This window comes from Dasypus novemcinctus, chromosome 14 (assembly GCF_030445035.2).
Source record: "Dasypus novemcinctus isolate mDasNov1 chromosome 14, mDasNov1.1.hap2, whole genome shotgun sequence".
NCBI classification, from domain to species: Eukaryota; Metazoa; Chordata; class Mammalia; order Cingulata; family Dasypodidae; genus Dasypus; species Dasypus novemcinctus.
Window position 1 is genome coordinate 60869734 of NC_080686.1, and position 15312 is coordinate 60885045.

Consider the following 15312-nt stretch of genomic DNA (forward strand, 5'->3'; position numbering starts at 1 on the left):
TTTGGACACTCACTAGGATTATTACTATGTTATTAAGCATTTATAAGTCAGGTTATATCTGCCAAATGCAAACATAAAATCATTTAAAGGCATTAAAGTCTGGCACTATTTAACCACATATTTAAAACAGCTTTGTATCAATTACAAAAGCAATCTAAAATATCTGTTCTAATGACTGACTGCCTTACAGTCACAATTAACCTGCTTATTGTCTTGTAATTAAATAAATTAAAAGTGTTATTCTCTCATTTATCAACAATTGAAGTGAGGAATTTATGTGCATGTATCTAGTGTTAAAATTCAAGAATTGAACTCAAATTTTATCCAGGCTGTATCTGTACAGTATGCCAGGCAGGCAGCATGCTTTTAAGAGAAAAGAAGGAAAATAATAAAAGAAAAATTATTAGCTTTGAGCTGAATAACAGAGGGTGTTAAATGGAAACTCATCCACTAGCCAAGAAGGGCTGTAGTTGTCTCCTTCATCCATCACCACAAACCAATGGATGGGCTCAAGAATAATGTAAGCCTCTGTAGGTGCCAAGTTCTATGTGTATGCAGCAGGCTTTGTCCTTGCCATCCAGAGAGGGGAGGACAGAGAATGGGCTGAAGCTTACAGTTCCACGTAGCAGCTCATCTCACTGTTAAGGAAACTGTGTGGTTAGCCAACAAAAATGGAATTCAAATTTGGAACCAGACCTCACCTGATATATTTTAATTGACTGCCATGTGATTGCCCATCTGTTTATAATTTGAGTGTTTTTTCCTTTGTTTGAGAAATGCTTTTGTACAGGGTGGGACCCATGCTTCTCACAATTTCTATATGGAAAAAAATATTTTCTATCTTTTCATTGCTTTTCAAAGTAGCTTTCAACAAGCTTTTGGAAAGAGTCTGGAACCAGATTTATAAAAGTATTAACTGATGTTATGATTTTAAAAATGGGATATTTTATGGGTTGTAAAGCTCTTATTATTAAGTAATTTTTTGGTTATGATAATTTTAATGAATAGTAGTAAACTATTTTAGAGGCTGGAAGGCTGATAAACCTTTTAAAATCTGTTGGGATTACTGAAATTCAATTTATACCTTCAACTAAATCCAAAATATTATCTGGCCATAACTATTGTTCCTTGATTTATTTAAATGTCATCTAACCAGATGATTTCTAGAAATTGATGCCAGCTAGAATTACAGAGCAATATTATTGGGCCCTAAAGTTTCTTGAAAAGCAGAAATTATTTTTTCTACTTAAATATGCTAATCTTCAGTGGTCAAACTTTGATTCTCTTGTCTTAACCTTCCTTTTATGAGTGTCTTATCAAAATGTTGGTATTTAATATAGGACTTTATAAAAATCTTAATTTTTAAAGGAAAAAGAGCAGTCCTCAAACTTTAATGCATTGAAATAACCGGGGGAGTGCTAGGCCCAGCCCAAGCACCAGCCCAAATCAATGGAATCATAATCTAGGGTCTGGGCATCTTTATCTGTCATAAGTTGCTCAGGTAATTCTGATGCACATCAAAGCCTGAGAACAGGTAAACTAGACCAGGGGTGGGTAACCTATAGCCCACAGGCCGAATCTGCCTACTGCATCTTTTTGTAAATAAAATTTTATTAGGAGACAGCTATACCGATTTACCCGAATATTGTCTGTGGTTGCTTTCACCCCACAATGGTGGAGTTGAGTAGTTGTGACCAAGCTGTATGGCTTGTGAACCTGAAAATATTTAGTATCTGACCCTTTACAGGAAAAGTTTGCTGATTCTAGAACTAGGTGAATGATGTAAAAAGAAATACATTTTTCTAGATCCACTGATTTCAATTTCTTCCTTCTTTTATTCATTCATCTAGACCCTTAAGAACTAAAAATCATAGAAATGATCATGGAGTTGCAAGACTTTAGATGATGTTTCCTTTTCCATTTTTTCAAACTTTTCACTTGTTTCACACAAAGAAAAGAAAACCTAAGCTGGATAATATGTTTTTAAAAATTAACTGTATTTGATTTAGGTTTTGGAGCCCATGATTTTCCAACTTGTTACAGTAAAATGACTCATCACTCTGTAGTATGAGTTTAGTAGCTCAGTGAATAAAGAGAAATTCAAATATAAGAAAAAGTAAACATTCAGAAACTGATTCACTTCCAAAAGTGGATGATATTAAAAAGATCACAATAGCTTAGAAGTGTGTTTGATTTCAGCAAGGCAGGGAAATTGGGAAAAGGGCTAATGATCTTTAAGGCTGCCCAGCCAAAGACAGCACATTGTAAAACAAGTTGCTTTCGGGTGGTGCTGCTCAAGAATGCTCTGCATACAGCTAGAAGTATCTTGAAATGTGAATAAACTGGAAGAAATTCCAATAGATAGGCTCAAGTGAATGGGAGAACTGAGCTAGAGGAAAGCCTTTGATTTACATAGCTTGGTTTTTCAAGGCATGCAGTCCATCCCAAGAGCGGGGCTGCAGGAGATGCTGAATTGACATCACAGGGAATTGTCAGCAGAGAAGAGAGACTGATGGCAGGGTCGCAGGAGGGAGTTGGAGGAAGGAATTAGGCTCCCTGACACCTTGCTCATCATGTCACTCACTCCCTTCTTCAGAGATCATCAAGGGCTTCTTATTGCTTAAAGGATTAGTCAAACCCAGGCTGGCATTTCAAGCTGTCTCTCTTCTGTCCTTTACGCTGGTATCACAAAGCATTTTCTTACCTCACTTGATGTTTACATAAGTCAGAGGAGGAGTTAGTATCCCCCTTTTACAGATAGAGCTGAGGAACAGCTGGCTTAACAGATGGGCTAAAGGCCACGCAGCAGTGAGTGGCTGAGGCAGGCCTGGAACTTCTGTCGCCCGCACCATAAACTTTGCTCAAAAATCATGCCCTCTAAATTAGACTTGTCCCCCAAGCATGCCAGCTGCCTAGCTGCATCTTCTTTGCTCTTGCCCCATGGAGTGCCTCCCCCTTGCCCACGTGGAACGCCATCTTTCCAGTACCAGTTCAATTGCTATCTCTGTTAGGAAACCTTTCCCAAGCATTCCAGGCCTTACCACTTTCTTTCTCCTCCTGGGAACTCAGGAATTTTTTTTTTTAAGATTTGTTTCTCTTTCCCCATCCCCTCATTGTTTGCACTTGCTGTGTCTTTTCATCTTCTTTGCTTCTTTGGGAAGCACCGGGAAATGAACCCAGGACCTCCGATGTAGGAGGGAGGTGTCAAGTCGCTTTAGCTACCTCCACTCCCTGCTTTGTTGTGTCTCTCATTCTGCTTTTCCTCTTGTGTCTCTCATTGCATCATCTTGTTGCATCAGCTTGCCACACCTGCCTGTTGTGCCAGCTCTCCGTCCTGCTCACCATCTCTTTAGGAGGCAACAGGAACCTCTACTCCAAACTTTTATTGTGTCTCTCATTATGTTTTCCTTCTTGTGTCTCTTGTGTCAGCTTGCTGTGCCTGCCTATCATACCAGCTTACTGTCTTCTTTAGGAGGCACTGGGAACTGAACCACAGACCTCTCATGTGGTAGGCGGGAACCCAATCCTGGAGCCACATCCACTTCCCCTCAGGCACTTTTTCTTGACACCATTCCTTTTCCTCAGGTTCCTACCATGCTTCCTGCCATCTCTCACTTTGCTGGCTATTTATGTTGTGTCTTTAGCTCTGCACGTGTGTATGTCCCATAGCCCCACCAGGACTGCCTGCTCTTTGAGGCACGTCTATGAACCATGTATTTCTTTTCTCCTCCATGATGCCTTGCACTGTGCATAAGGAAGGCAGGGACTCAATAAATATTTGCTGGACAAACAAATGATTTCATTCTCATGCTATCTTCGAATATGAGTAAGAGAAATGAGAGGAAATTGAAAAAAGAGAAGTCAGGTTGAATATCAGAACTGTGTTTTCAGTAGCAAATTATTTTCTATTAGATCCAAGATTTCCAAGGGTAACAACAGATGCTCCATGTTTAGTCGAAGGCCACAGTCATAAGGGCTGAATGATCTCACACTGGGCGTAGCACAGACCAGTCCATAGGCAATTAAGACTCGGAAGATACGCTGATAAGGCAACTCTTTCGTACCTTTTATTTTTTCAGGCCAGGGAGTCACAGGCAGTCGGCTTAACGAGGAGAAAGAGAAAGACAAAGACAGTGCTTTCCTCCCAAAGTGTTGGCCTCTGCATATCCCTGCCTTCCTGAGGCCAGGGCCCCAAGGGTGCAACTAAAACAAGGCAAACCCTTTCTTGAAGCTTCCCCAAGGGCCTTCTCGTCTTTCTTTGGCTATGGGATTAAGAACAAAACACAGTTACCTTTGGGAAGTCGGATGGATGAGAAATACCCTTCACGGAAGTATCACCTGAGGAGTCTGGTGCCCCTGCAGGGCAGGATCACCTAATCCTCAGGAAGCCCGCTCCCTGCCCCACTCACTCACAGGCCCCGCTTCTCCTCTAGGTCCTTCCCAGGTCACCAGTGAAGCAAATGATTCGGGGCTGATCTCACCTCTCACACTGCCCATACCTGTGATCAGCAGTCCCCGGGTTTGGCGCCCCAGCCAGCTAAGCAGCGTTGTGTGGTCCATGCCACATATCCCTGCTTAGCGATGAGTATATTGACCAAGCAAAAACAAAATGCTTGGTTATACTATTTACATTGGTGACTTCCTCTCAATTTACTTGGTTTTCGTGTCACAGTGAGTGATTATATTAATCTGAATGCTACCTGGGAAGTTGAAAACTTATGTGGTTTTTATTACTTCTGCAAGAGCCTCTGAATTATATTCTACACACATATTTCTTCACTTAAGAGTAAAACAGAGCTATGTAAAGTGAGCAGCGTGTTTACAGTAGATCCCTATGGCCTGCTATCAAATTAGTGGCAAATCAGTATTATAGTAAACAGAGGTCAAAGATCAAACCCACAATTTCACATAAAATTCAAAACACAGGGCACAGAATACAAAATACAAGGCTCGTGTCATGAGACCATCAACTACTCTTAAAAAATAATCAAAACCAGGAAGAGATGAGAGGAAACAAAATTTAAACATGATTTTCATCCAGAATTTGATGCAAAAGCCAGACCTTCCAGAGATCTTTTAAAACCATGACAATTGACTACATGTCACTCATTTTAAATGGAAACACATCAAAAGGTGGCAAGAATCAAGATTTAGCAACTCCCTGGTTCTATTCATGGACTTGACATTGACTTTGGATAGTCAAAATCTGTCTTTGTTTTTCACTCTGAAAAGCCGGGTGGAAACTATTGTTTTACTTCTCTTGATGGACAACTTCTCTGGAGAGAAGACATGCTAATAAGGAGACAGTGGTAATTCTCTCCTAGATTTGATTAGATGTATTTTTGAAAGGTCAAATGATTTAGTAGCATGAAATTGTACACACCATACCCCATTTTTATTGTGGGCAGCTCTCTGCTCTTGGCTGCTGCGCAGGGAAACTAGAAGGATCACACTGATTTTTTGTTAAAGTGTTCCTTAAAACAAAAACCAAAAAAAAAAAAAAAAAAAAACCTTGAAAATTGATTATCATTTAGACTTTTTACTGAAATGAGAGCTCTAAATTAGTGAACAACTCACATCCATCATTATTAACCCTGAGTTAAAATAATAACATATTACTAAAGGAGCAAATCAATGGAGTAGGCCAGATGATAAATAGCATAGGGATGAAAGCAAAGCCTTTTAAAAAGAGGTTAGGAAAGCTCCAAAGGAGTTCTGAACATTTAAAAATGAAGTCAATAGTTTTAATTACAATGTTATTTATTAATTTGTAAGTATTTACTTAATCAATGCCACCAGATGTCAGTATATCCTGTACGATTACTACTGAATTCTGAAAATCTTCCAGAGTTTTCATTCCAGTTAATGAAAATGATGTAGTGGTCAAATAATTAAGGCTCTCTAAAGGATCATAAATCCTATTGCTCAACATTTGTTATGTTATGGTAGAGGCCCCTCGGTTTAGATGCAAACTCCCAACGTGCCAATAAATCACAGCTCTGAAGTTCTTGAAAGCAGAAATCCTGTGTTGGGAAAGTGCTGGGTGATTGTGGATCTGAAACTGCATACCGAAGAACACAAACCTGAGAACAGCCTCAGCCAGTCCAGCTCTAGACCTCTATTGTGATTCGTCAAGCCTACTGACCTTACTTTCCCATTAATGAGATGTCTTTGGGCATTTGGTATATAAACCAAAGGAGTTTAAACAGAGACGGTAACTAAGTCTTACTGAATACCTGGATAGGTGCTTGCACCTGTACCTGTGTTCCCATGGAAACAGTAGGACACTGAGAAAGAAAAAAGTTAAAAATGCCCCACAAGCTTAGCGTGTGCCTCTTTTCGACAATAGGAAGGATTTAAACTTGCTTCGCAGTCCTGAGTTCTCAAAATCTTCCAGAATCTTCTTTTCAGTTAACAAAAATGATGTTGTGGTAAAAAAAATTAAGGGTCTTTGTAAAGTTGGCAAAATTTTTGCATTTTTAGGTTATTGTTAAAAATAACAGATTCATTCTTTAAAAGAATAAGTCTGGGAAGCATTTTAAGAAACAGTAAAAGTTTAAAATGTTATTTAACAGTATGCCTTTAATTGTGAAATATACGTGCATTTTGACAACTATAAACTCTAGAATTGTTCCAAGCCCTTGGCACTTTGCTATGTTTTCAGGAAAAAAAAAAAATTGGAATAAACGGGGCCCTTGCTGGAGCGTCACATTGTGGGGATCATCCTGAGCATGGTCTCTGGGGCTGGCACTGCAAGGCAACTCCAGGCTTCCCGCTGCATAAGAAAGAATGCACATTTCATCTTAAGAATAAAAGGTTCCTCCTTTATTCTAGAAGTTATGTTGATGTAGCATTTACCCTTGAAGAGAAGTCCTTTGAAATATCAAATTTTGGTAGGAGAAACTTTGTTATAGCCTTGGTTCTTTATGACGGAGGAAGAAAAGCCCTGCAGAATTCCTTACCCTTGTGAAAACGTAACTTCGAATTTTTTCCCAAGTTTATCTGACTTTAAAGTGTCGGTGAGATGCACTACAAACAGAGCTTGCCCCTGAATCCCAAATGCACGTGCACAGGTACACGTATTGTTTCTTTGGAGCATTGAGATTGTTGAACCAAATATTTAAGGATTTCCTATAGGACAATGTCAAATAGGGAATTTTAACTTGGCAAAGGATACATTTTATGAACCAGATCCCCAATGGCGCTGTATTTGAATATCTGCTCTGGTGTATCATTATAAAGCCTTAGGAATCAGAAGATTGTACCCAGTAACTGAAAGTAGAATTTTCAAAAGTCAGTCTTAGACAACTCTTACTTGTCCTTAAATGTTTCCCTATAAAAATATATTTTAAGAACTACAGACTTGGTCATGGATTAAATCAGAGATCATGACCGCTGCGAACGGCTTTAGTATTCACAGCACACCTCACTGCTCTGCCCACCCTAATTTGCTTTGGGGGACATGGAGCCTCCGGGAAGGAGCTCAGGGTCTCATAGGTCAGAAGTGGCATATGACTCCCACCCAACCCACCAGTACTCAGCTGGTGGGCATTGTCACTGCTTCATTCTTCATAATAGTTTTATTGTGAACTGATTTATTTTACTCACTAAAACTGGTTTTTAGGCATTAGCAGCCCATGAGACAAGTAGATGACAGGTACTAAACTTTCAAAGCTGGGAAAAAAACCAGGAGGAAGTGGAAGGTATGTAAAACAAGCCATCTCCTTATCCTTCACAAAACCTTATAAAGTAAGGATTACCCTCTCCATTTGACCAACGAGGGAACTGGCTCAGAGTGTTTCATTAATGTGCCCGAGGCCACGATCTATTTAAGTAGCAGATCCAGGATTTAAACACGGCTCCGTCTGACTCCAGAATCTAGGCTCTGTACAATCCAAAATTTTCCATTTAAGTTACTAATCCAAAATTACATGATGAGGGATGGTGAAATTGGACACAGAATTCAGAGCCAATCTATTGGATTATGTTTGAACAGAATCCTCACGATAAAGTCCAACAGTGTAGCTCTTACTCACTAACCAACAACATTCTAAATTTTTTCCTTTTATTGCTAGTCCTGATTTATTCCATATACTCAGTATCTTAACTAAATTACAGGTTTGCTTTCTCTTGAAACCTGTAAACCACTCTGAGAAGATCAGTATATAAATCACAGAGGAAATAAAATGCAAAAAAACCCTAGCAAAGAATACCAAACAAACGTGGTTTTAACCACAGATATGTACCACGGATGTGGCTGACAGGCTTCTGTGTGCTCATGAATTAGTTTGGGGCATGAAGAGGGAGCAAGGATTCAGAATCCTCGCATCAGGGCTGAACTCCAAATGCCCTGTTCTCATTCTGTAGCTCATCTTTCCTCCATTTCTCATCTCTTATTCAAAACCATAATTTCTAAAATAGAAGAGAAAGAGAAAGAGAGAAAAAAAAGAGTGCATATACCCTGAAAATGTTATCAAGTTACGTGAAGTTGATGCTTCATTAACAAGTCTAGGGCAAAAAAATTTATATATTTTCAAATTCAGACTTGTTTATACAATCTCAGTAGATTTAAACATATCACAATTCAGTGGAAACAATAGGAAAAAAGGCTCTTACTACCCAGATAGTTCTGTTTGTTTTTTAACTGAAGGACTGAGGCAGTTTCTGCTCTTGTGTCTGAATGATGATTCTTAGTGTTTTGGAAAAGTAGTAAGATCCTTTCTGGGCTAGTTTGGAGCCAGCCCTTAAAAGAGCACAGAATATTCAGCTGGTGAGACTCCTAGGGACACTAGCACTTGCTAAGTAAACACTCACAGCCCAACTGCCACCATTTTGTTCTTGGGTGCGGCCAACATGTGTAACCTGGGGGTTGGAAAGGAAGATGAGTTCACAGGATTGCACAATTATTGCTTATTTCTTTGTTACCCACTGGGGAAGTTCACAGAGTTTAAGACCCATCTTGGTCATGGTATTCACCCTCCAATGGCCCTGTGGGGTGTAGTCAATGCTTCACCCAGCCACAACCTTAAAATTAGTCTCGTAAAAATTCCAGCTGCTCTGACACAATGGAAATGGATGCTCTCCTTCTTTCGTGTTTGCGTATACTGTGCAGGAAATGAAGGTTTACTCTGGTTCACCCTCTAGAGGCCCAGGCCACAGTCCTCGCCTCAGTTTGGAGGGTCTGGGCTTTCCTGTCCCTGTCGCTGCTGTCAGAGGGTACCCTGAAGAGCCAGAAATGTCAAATATGGTGCATCTTCTGCGTTGTTTTGTTTTTAGAGCTAACACATTTCTGTGTGTAGGTAAAGGCAAAAATAACCAATTTACATTGCATTGACCTAAACAGGGCAATCTCTGAAACCTCCATGCTGCAAAGAAAATCTAGACTGGAAAGAAATGGCTGACTTTGGCAAAGATTTTCACTTACACTAGAATTTGTGATTTTTTTTTTAATCTTTAGGCAACACAGACATAGAAATTTGAGGAGTTTGAAACCTATCAAATAATTTTCACCATATGCCCATTTTTCTTAACTGTATGATAATATTTCAAAGTAAATTGACCAGGTTTCTTATCTCCAACTGTTCTGATATAATGAAAAGAGAGGTGCTCTCTCTGTCTCTCTCTTTCTCTTTATTTTTGGGAAGTGTTTTAATCAAAGTTGGTATCGGTATGATATTCATGACACAGTTCCCTCCTCTGACTCTCCACTGTCATAGCATTAGTCATTAAACTCAACATTCATTATAAAATAGTAGAACTAACAGTAATAATTATTATGCATTGATTAATTTGTATGGACCATCAATGTGCTGAGAATTTTTGATACTTTATTTAATTTAATCCTCACAACAGTAAGAAAAATAAATCAATAAGTTTGACACTGAGTGCTTATTATGTGCCAGGCAATACTCTAATTGTTTTATGGATATTAATTTATTTAATCCTCATAATAATCTTATAAGGTAGATTTTTACCCATTTTACAGATTTTAACATTCATTTGTAATTGAAGTAGATTCCATATGACAGGTTCAGAAAGAATAAACAAACTGGCCCAAGGTTTGTATCTGGACAAAATGCAAAATTTAAGCTCCAAAATGGCCTACTGATTACAGTTTCTTCTCTTGCCAATCCATCCTTCAGAGACACAAGAGTTTTGACTCTCTTTTCCTTCAAAACTTAAATGTCTTACTATTGCCTCTGGAGTGAATTCCACACTTCTTTGTATGACATTGGAGGTCCACCAACATTTGGCTCCAGCCTTGACTCCCCTCCACTTCCACCATCCCCTCTGGGCTGTAAACCCTTTATGTGGCATCTCTCAGTTCCATCGCAATCTGGTACCTGCTGGCTTTTGCATGCACTACTTGTGTTACTTCTCTCCATTACTACCAGCCATTACTACTCTCTCTTAGGCCCCATCAGTTTCACCTTCCTTACTATAGCCACATTCTAACTGGTCTACTGGCTTTTCTACTCCTTCTCCCTTCCAATCTATTCTCTATTCAGTAGCCAGAGAAATCTTTCTAAAATGCAAAGCTGATCATATATACACATGCTTAAGGCCTCTCGTTAACTTTCTATTGCTAGCAAAATAAAGTCCAAACTCCTTAAAAGAACCCTTCATGACCCGCCCTTGCTTAGCCCTCCAGCCTTGTTGCTCACTATCCTCCTATAAACAAGGCTTTTACACCCAGGTCTTTGCACAGATAGGTCACTTTTCCCGGAATGTGCCCCACACCTCACCATCAATGCCTACTCAATTGCCAGGGCTCAGTTGGGATGCCATCTCCCCAGGAAACTATGCTCACACTTGCCCCTGACCAGCATCTTCTAGGTCCACTAAGTGCCACCACACCCTGTGATAACCTACTTGCTTTGGCCCTTTCCTCACTGTAGGGTCACTGCCTGGTTCTTGTCAGCTTCTGGCACTGGACTGGGAATTCCCTAAGGGCAGGACTGTTATCTTATTCACTATTGTTGACCCAATGCCTGACATAACAGAAATTCAATAAATATTCAATTAAAAAAAAACAAATGAACAAGTGATTAAATAGCTGGAAGGTCAGTCCTGTCTTCATTTCTTGATGAAATCCCTACTTTGCTTCAAAATTTGGTTCCATTTTCAGCTCTCCTCTAAAACTCTCCCTGCCCTGTCCTTTCTGTGGAATTAACATGCCCTTCTCTACAAGTCCTGCTAAATTGTAAGCTCCCCAAAGGTAAGGATTATATCTTTTTCAACTTTAAGCTCAGTCCCTGGTGCATGGCCTGTTATTTAGTAGATGGTCAATAAACATTTGATGTGTCAATTCCTGTATTTCACATTGCCTCTCCAATCATGCCACTAATGTCACTTTAGAGATTTTTTATTAGAATTGTGTCTTAGTGTGGCACAGGGTTCCAATGCAAAGTACCAGAAATGGGTTGACTTTTATAATGGGAAATATATTAGGGTAAAAGACTACAGTTCCAAGGTTGTGAAAATGTCCGAATCAAGCATCATCAGAGACTCTTCCTCACCAGAGTCAGGTACTGGTGATCCTGGCATCCTGCCACGTGGCAAGGAAGGGCGATGGCCAATCTCTGCCTAGGTCCCTCCTTTCCCCTCAAGGCTCACCATCTCCTGGAACTCAGCTGTGGGCCATCAGGCATGGCTCATCTCTTCAACCTTGAGCTGCTCCTTGGGCCCAACCTCTTTGGGGCTTTGTGCTTCAACTTTGGCTGCTAGTGCTCCTCAAGTCCTCTCTCACAAGACAGAGTCAAAACGGTGACTTCATTTTTCTGTCTCTCTGTGTGTTCTCAGTTTATGTAAGAATCAACCTGTGTGATGCTTCATTGATGAAGTCCAATCAAAATCGATCTACAAATAATCTAATTAGATTCTTAACTCAATCTAATCAAAAGGCCCAATCTACACTGAGTTTACAGGCACAGAAACAGAATACTTTATATAATTTTCTGGTGTCCACAAAAGACAAACCAAGACAGACTGCATCATCACAAATGAAAGCAAATGGACGCTACAAAGAGAAAAAAAAAAATAAGGAAGGATAAGCATTGTGACAAAACAGTGCTGAACATCCCTTCTCCTCAAAACAAAACATAAAACACCAAGTGATCTGCTCCTGGTGCTTTCTGATCCTTCTGTCTGGGAGCCTGTGGTACCTTTATCTTCTCTCCATGATGGGTCTGCAGTCCAGCACATGTTGAACCACTTAGAGAGCAAATATTGTTTTTTCCACTGCTGAGCAGAAACTATATAAGCAGGTAGCAGGTACTCAGAGGGATAATCCTTGATGTCATTTGACACATCACTCTGGGGCTTAACTATCCCAAGGAGCTTTCCTTCAAAATAACCAAATTACCCCTCCACCTTCACTCTGGGTTCAGTCCCTGACCCACCTTTCTGTCCAGCCGGAAATTCTCTCTCCTTGGCCACTCAAATACCAATATGGATTCTATCCCATGCCAGGATCTACCTTCCATTCATTTATCATCCCTCTCTGTTTTCTGAAGATAGAAAATATATCTGTAGATACGTTTTCTGACATTCCTGGAAGTTCTTCAATATTCAATAATTTAACTGGTTTTTCCTCACAACTCAGTTTCTCTGAATTACTTTCTACTACTCTTCATTCCTATGCCCCCACTGGTTCACCCCTCCAGGTCATCTATATATAGACTCTGAAGTCCCTCAGTCCATTTCCCCCTCAGTTCACTTTAATAAGCATTTACAGAGGGTCCACCATGTGTTAGGCACTAGGGACAAGATAAAAGATAAATAACAAATAGTACCTGCCCTCAGGGAGCTGTTCTATATACAAAGAAAAAATAAATGCAACATAGAGCAAATGCATGATAATGAAAGCTTGTGCAAGACTGTCTTAGTTTGGATTCCCCCTCAAAGGGGGAAGGGCCCTGTGATAAAAAGATTTGGGTATCATTCTTTCATTTGGGAAGTGATCTAAAGAAGCTCAGTGAGGTAGTGAGAGAGTGAAACAAGGAAGGAGGAAATAACAATCAAAACAGGTTGTGAGCAAATGGGGCTCAGTCCTGCTTGGAATTCTCTGAGATACCATGTAGAGCAGCCTTCAGAATTGTCTCACTGTGGAGTAAGGAAACTGGGGTGCTTATAATGAATTCCTAGTCCTCATTGGTCAAGAGTTGCTTCTGGGGCATTAACACCCTGACACTTTGGGCCAAACCTCCATGGGGATGAGTGTGCTCCTGTGACCAAAGAAAGTCCTCCAGCCACAAGACACAGATGCTTGAAAGAGGTAGCCACAGACGTGGACAGGAATTGTTCACTGAAGCTCCAGGTGGCTTCTCGGGTAGTTCAAGGGGATGAGAGAGGCAATGGCAGTGTTTGCAACATGGACACGGAAATATGTGTGTGTATGGGAGGGCATCGAGGTCGGGAATGTCTTTATAGAGGTGCTCTCTCCATAAAGTTTTGTTTTTTTTTAAGATTTATTTATTTAATTTCCCCCCCTCCCCCAGTTGTCTGTTCTCTGTGTCTTTTTGCTGCGTCTTGTTTCTTTGTCCGCTTCTGTTGTCGTCAGCGGCACGGGAAGTGTGGGCGACGCCATTCCTGGGCAGGCTGCACTTTCTTTCGTGGTGGGCGGCTCTCCTTACGGGGCGCACTCCTTGCGCGTGGGGCTCCCCTACGCGGGGGACACCCCTGTGTGGCAGGGCACTCCTTGCGCGCATCAGCACTGCGCGTGGGCCAGCTCCACACGGGTCAAGGAGGCCTGGGGTTTGAACCGCGGACCTCCCATGTGGTAGACGGATGCCCTAACCACTGGGCCAAGTCCGTTTCCCTCCATAAAGTTTTGAAGTGAATAGGAAGTCTCCTGGTGGCTAAGTAGGGGACGTATTTTAGATCAAGGTGATAGCATGCACAGACTTGAAGATGTGAACTAGTGTGCTAATGTGGGAAGTCAGAAGCAGCTTAGTACAGACATACCTGAAGGGAGAAGAAGATGGTATGAGAAGAGATTAGAGATTCAATAAGCATTCATATCTTTTCAATGTCAAGAGAAAATCCACAGCAACATGGTGAAGGGGGTATGTCAGTGTTGGGCACGATGGCAAGGTTGTAGACTGTAAGGGTATTTGGGTGGACAGGCAAGGAAGTCCAAGTGTCAATTAGGATATCCTCCAGATTCATGGAACGTATTTTAAACCCTCTACACATTTTAACTTCTGGAGTTTTGTTTTTCTTCAGTTTGTTTACTCCTTCTGATGGGAGGAGAGATTTCCTTTTCCTGAACTTCTCAATTTTACTTTAGTCATTAGCAGAGTCATGTGGAATAAAGATCTCAAGGAAAATGTGGCGTTTTAGTCTCTTATGAGGAAGTGCAATTTGGGGCTCAAGGAGAACTGAGCCTGTGTTATTGACAGAAGAAACATGACCCTTGCTGGGAAAATAGAACAATATGGGTTGGGATATTCTTACTTCAAACATACACTTCTAGGTTTAAATAAATAACCCAGAACTATCCACAGCAGGGAAAGCACACTTAACAAATTAGGACAATCGCATTCCACCATGCATTTCATCTTTGTTTGAGGTGTTTGACTCTCTGAGTGGTTCATATAAGCAAGGTTTTTCTGTGCTCTATGAGCTACCACTAATCTTGAGAAGGAGCCTTTGAGGATATTCTTTCTCCGTTATATTTTGTTTTACCTCATCAGCAAAGAAAAAAAAAGTCAACGACATAAACAAAAGATTTTTTTGTTTTGTTTTGGTTGTTCTTGTTTGTTTAATTTCCTTTAAAAAGGTTAGCAGCTGGGGTGGGGAAGGGAGAAGAGGGAGAAAGTACTTAAAAGTTAATTATAGCCTAAAAATTATCCAAGAGCTCTGCTCTGGCCTCTGTCAAATTCCCAGCTTGGTCCTTTTGTATGAGTCAGAGAGACCCAGGGGTCAAGCTTGTGACTACCAAGAATCATTATTGTGTTCAGTTGTTTTTGTTGGACTTTGGAATGCAACCAGTGTCAATTCCATGCCCTACTAGCACAGGTTTTCTCAACCTTGGCACTGTTGACATTCTGGGACAGATAATTCTTTGTTGTGGGGCTTTTCCTGTGCATTGTAGGGTGTTTAGCAGCAGCCCTGGCCTTGGCCCACTAGAAGTACTAGTAGCACATCCTCTCCGAAGTTGTGAGAACCAAAAACATCTCTAGACATTGCCAAATCAAATCACCTGTTTGAGAATCACTAATAAAGGGTCAGATGAGAGACTGGCACAACATTCAAGAGAATAAGTTGTTAGGACTTGCACTAGATAATGGAAGGAGGGAAGGAATAGAG

General features: G+C 40.6%; 1 long non-coding RNA gene across 2 annotated transcripts in view; it reads right to left on the reverse strand.

Annotated features, from left to right (window-relative positions):
- LOC139436412 (uncharacterized) overlaps positions 1-15312 on the reverse strand; it is a 32720-nt gene that overhangs the window by 11489 nt on the left and 5919 nt on the right. The window contains exon 3 of one of the 2 annotated variants that reach the window (XR_011645663.1): positions 13498-13965. The exons of the other annotated variant lie outside the window; for it this stretch is intronic. This is a non-coding gene — a long non-coding RNA (uncharacterized lncRNA). Of the gene's footprint in view, positions 1-13497; positions 13966-15312 lie in introns of those variants that run through there. 2 annotated transcript variants of the gene reach the window in all.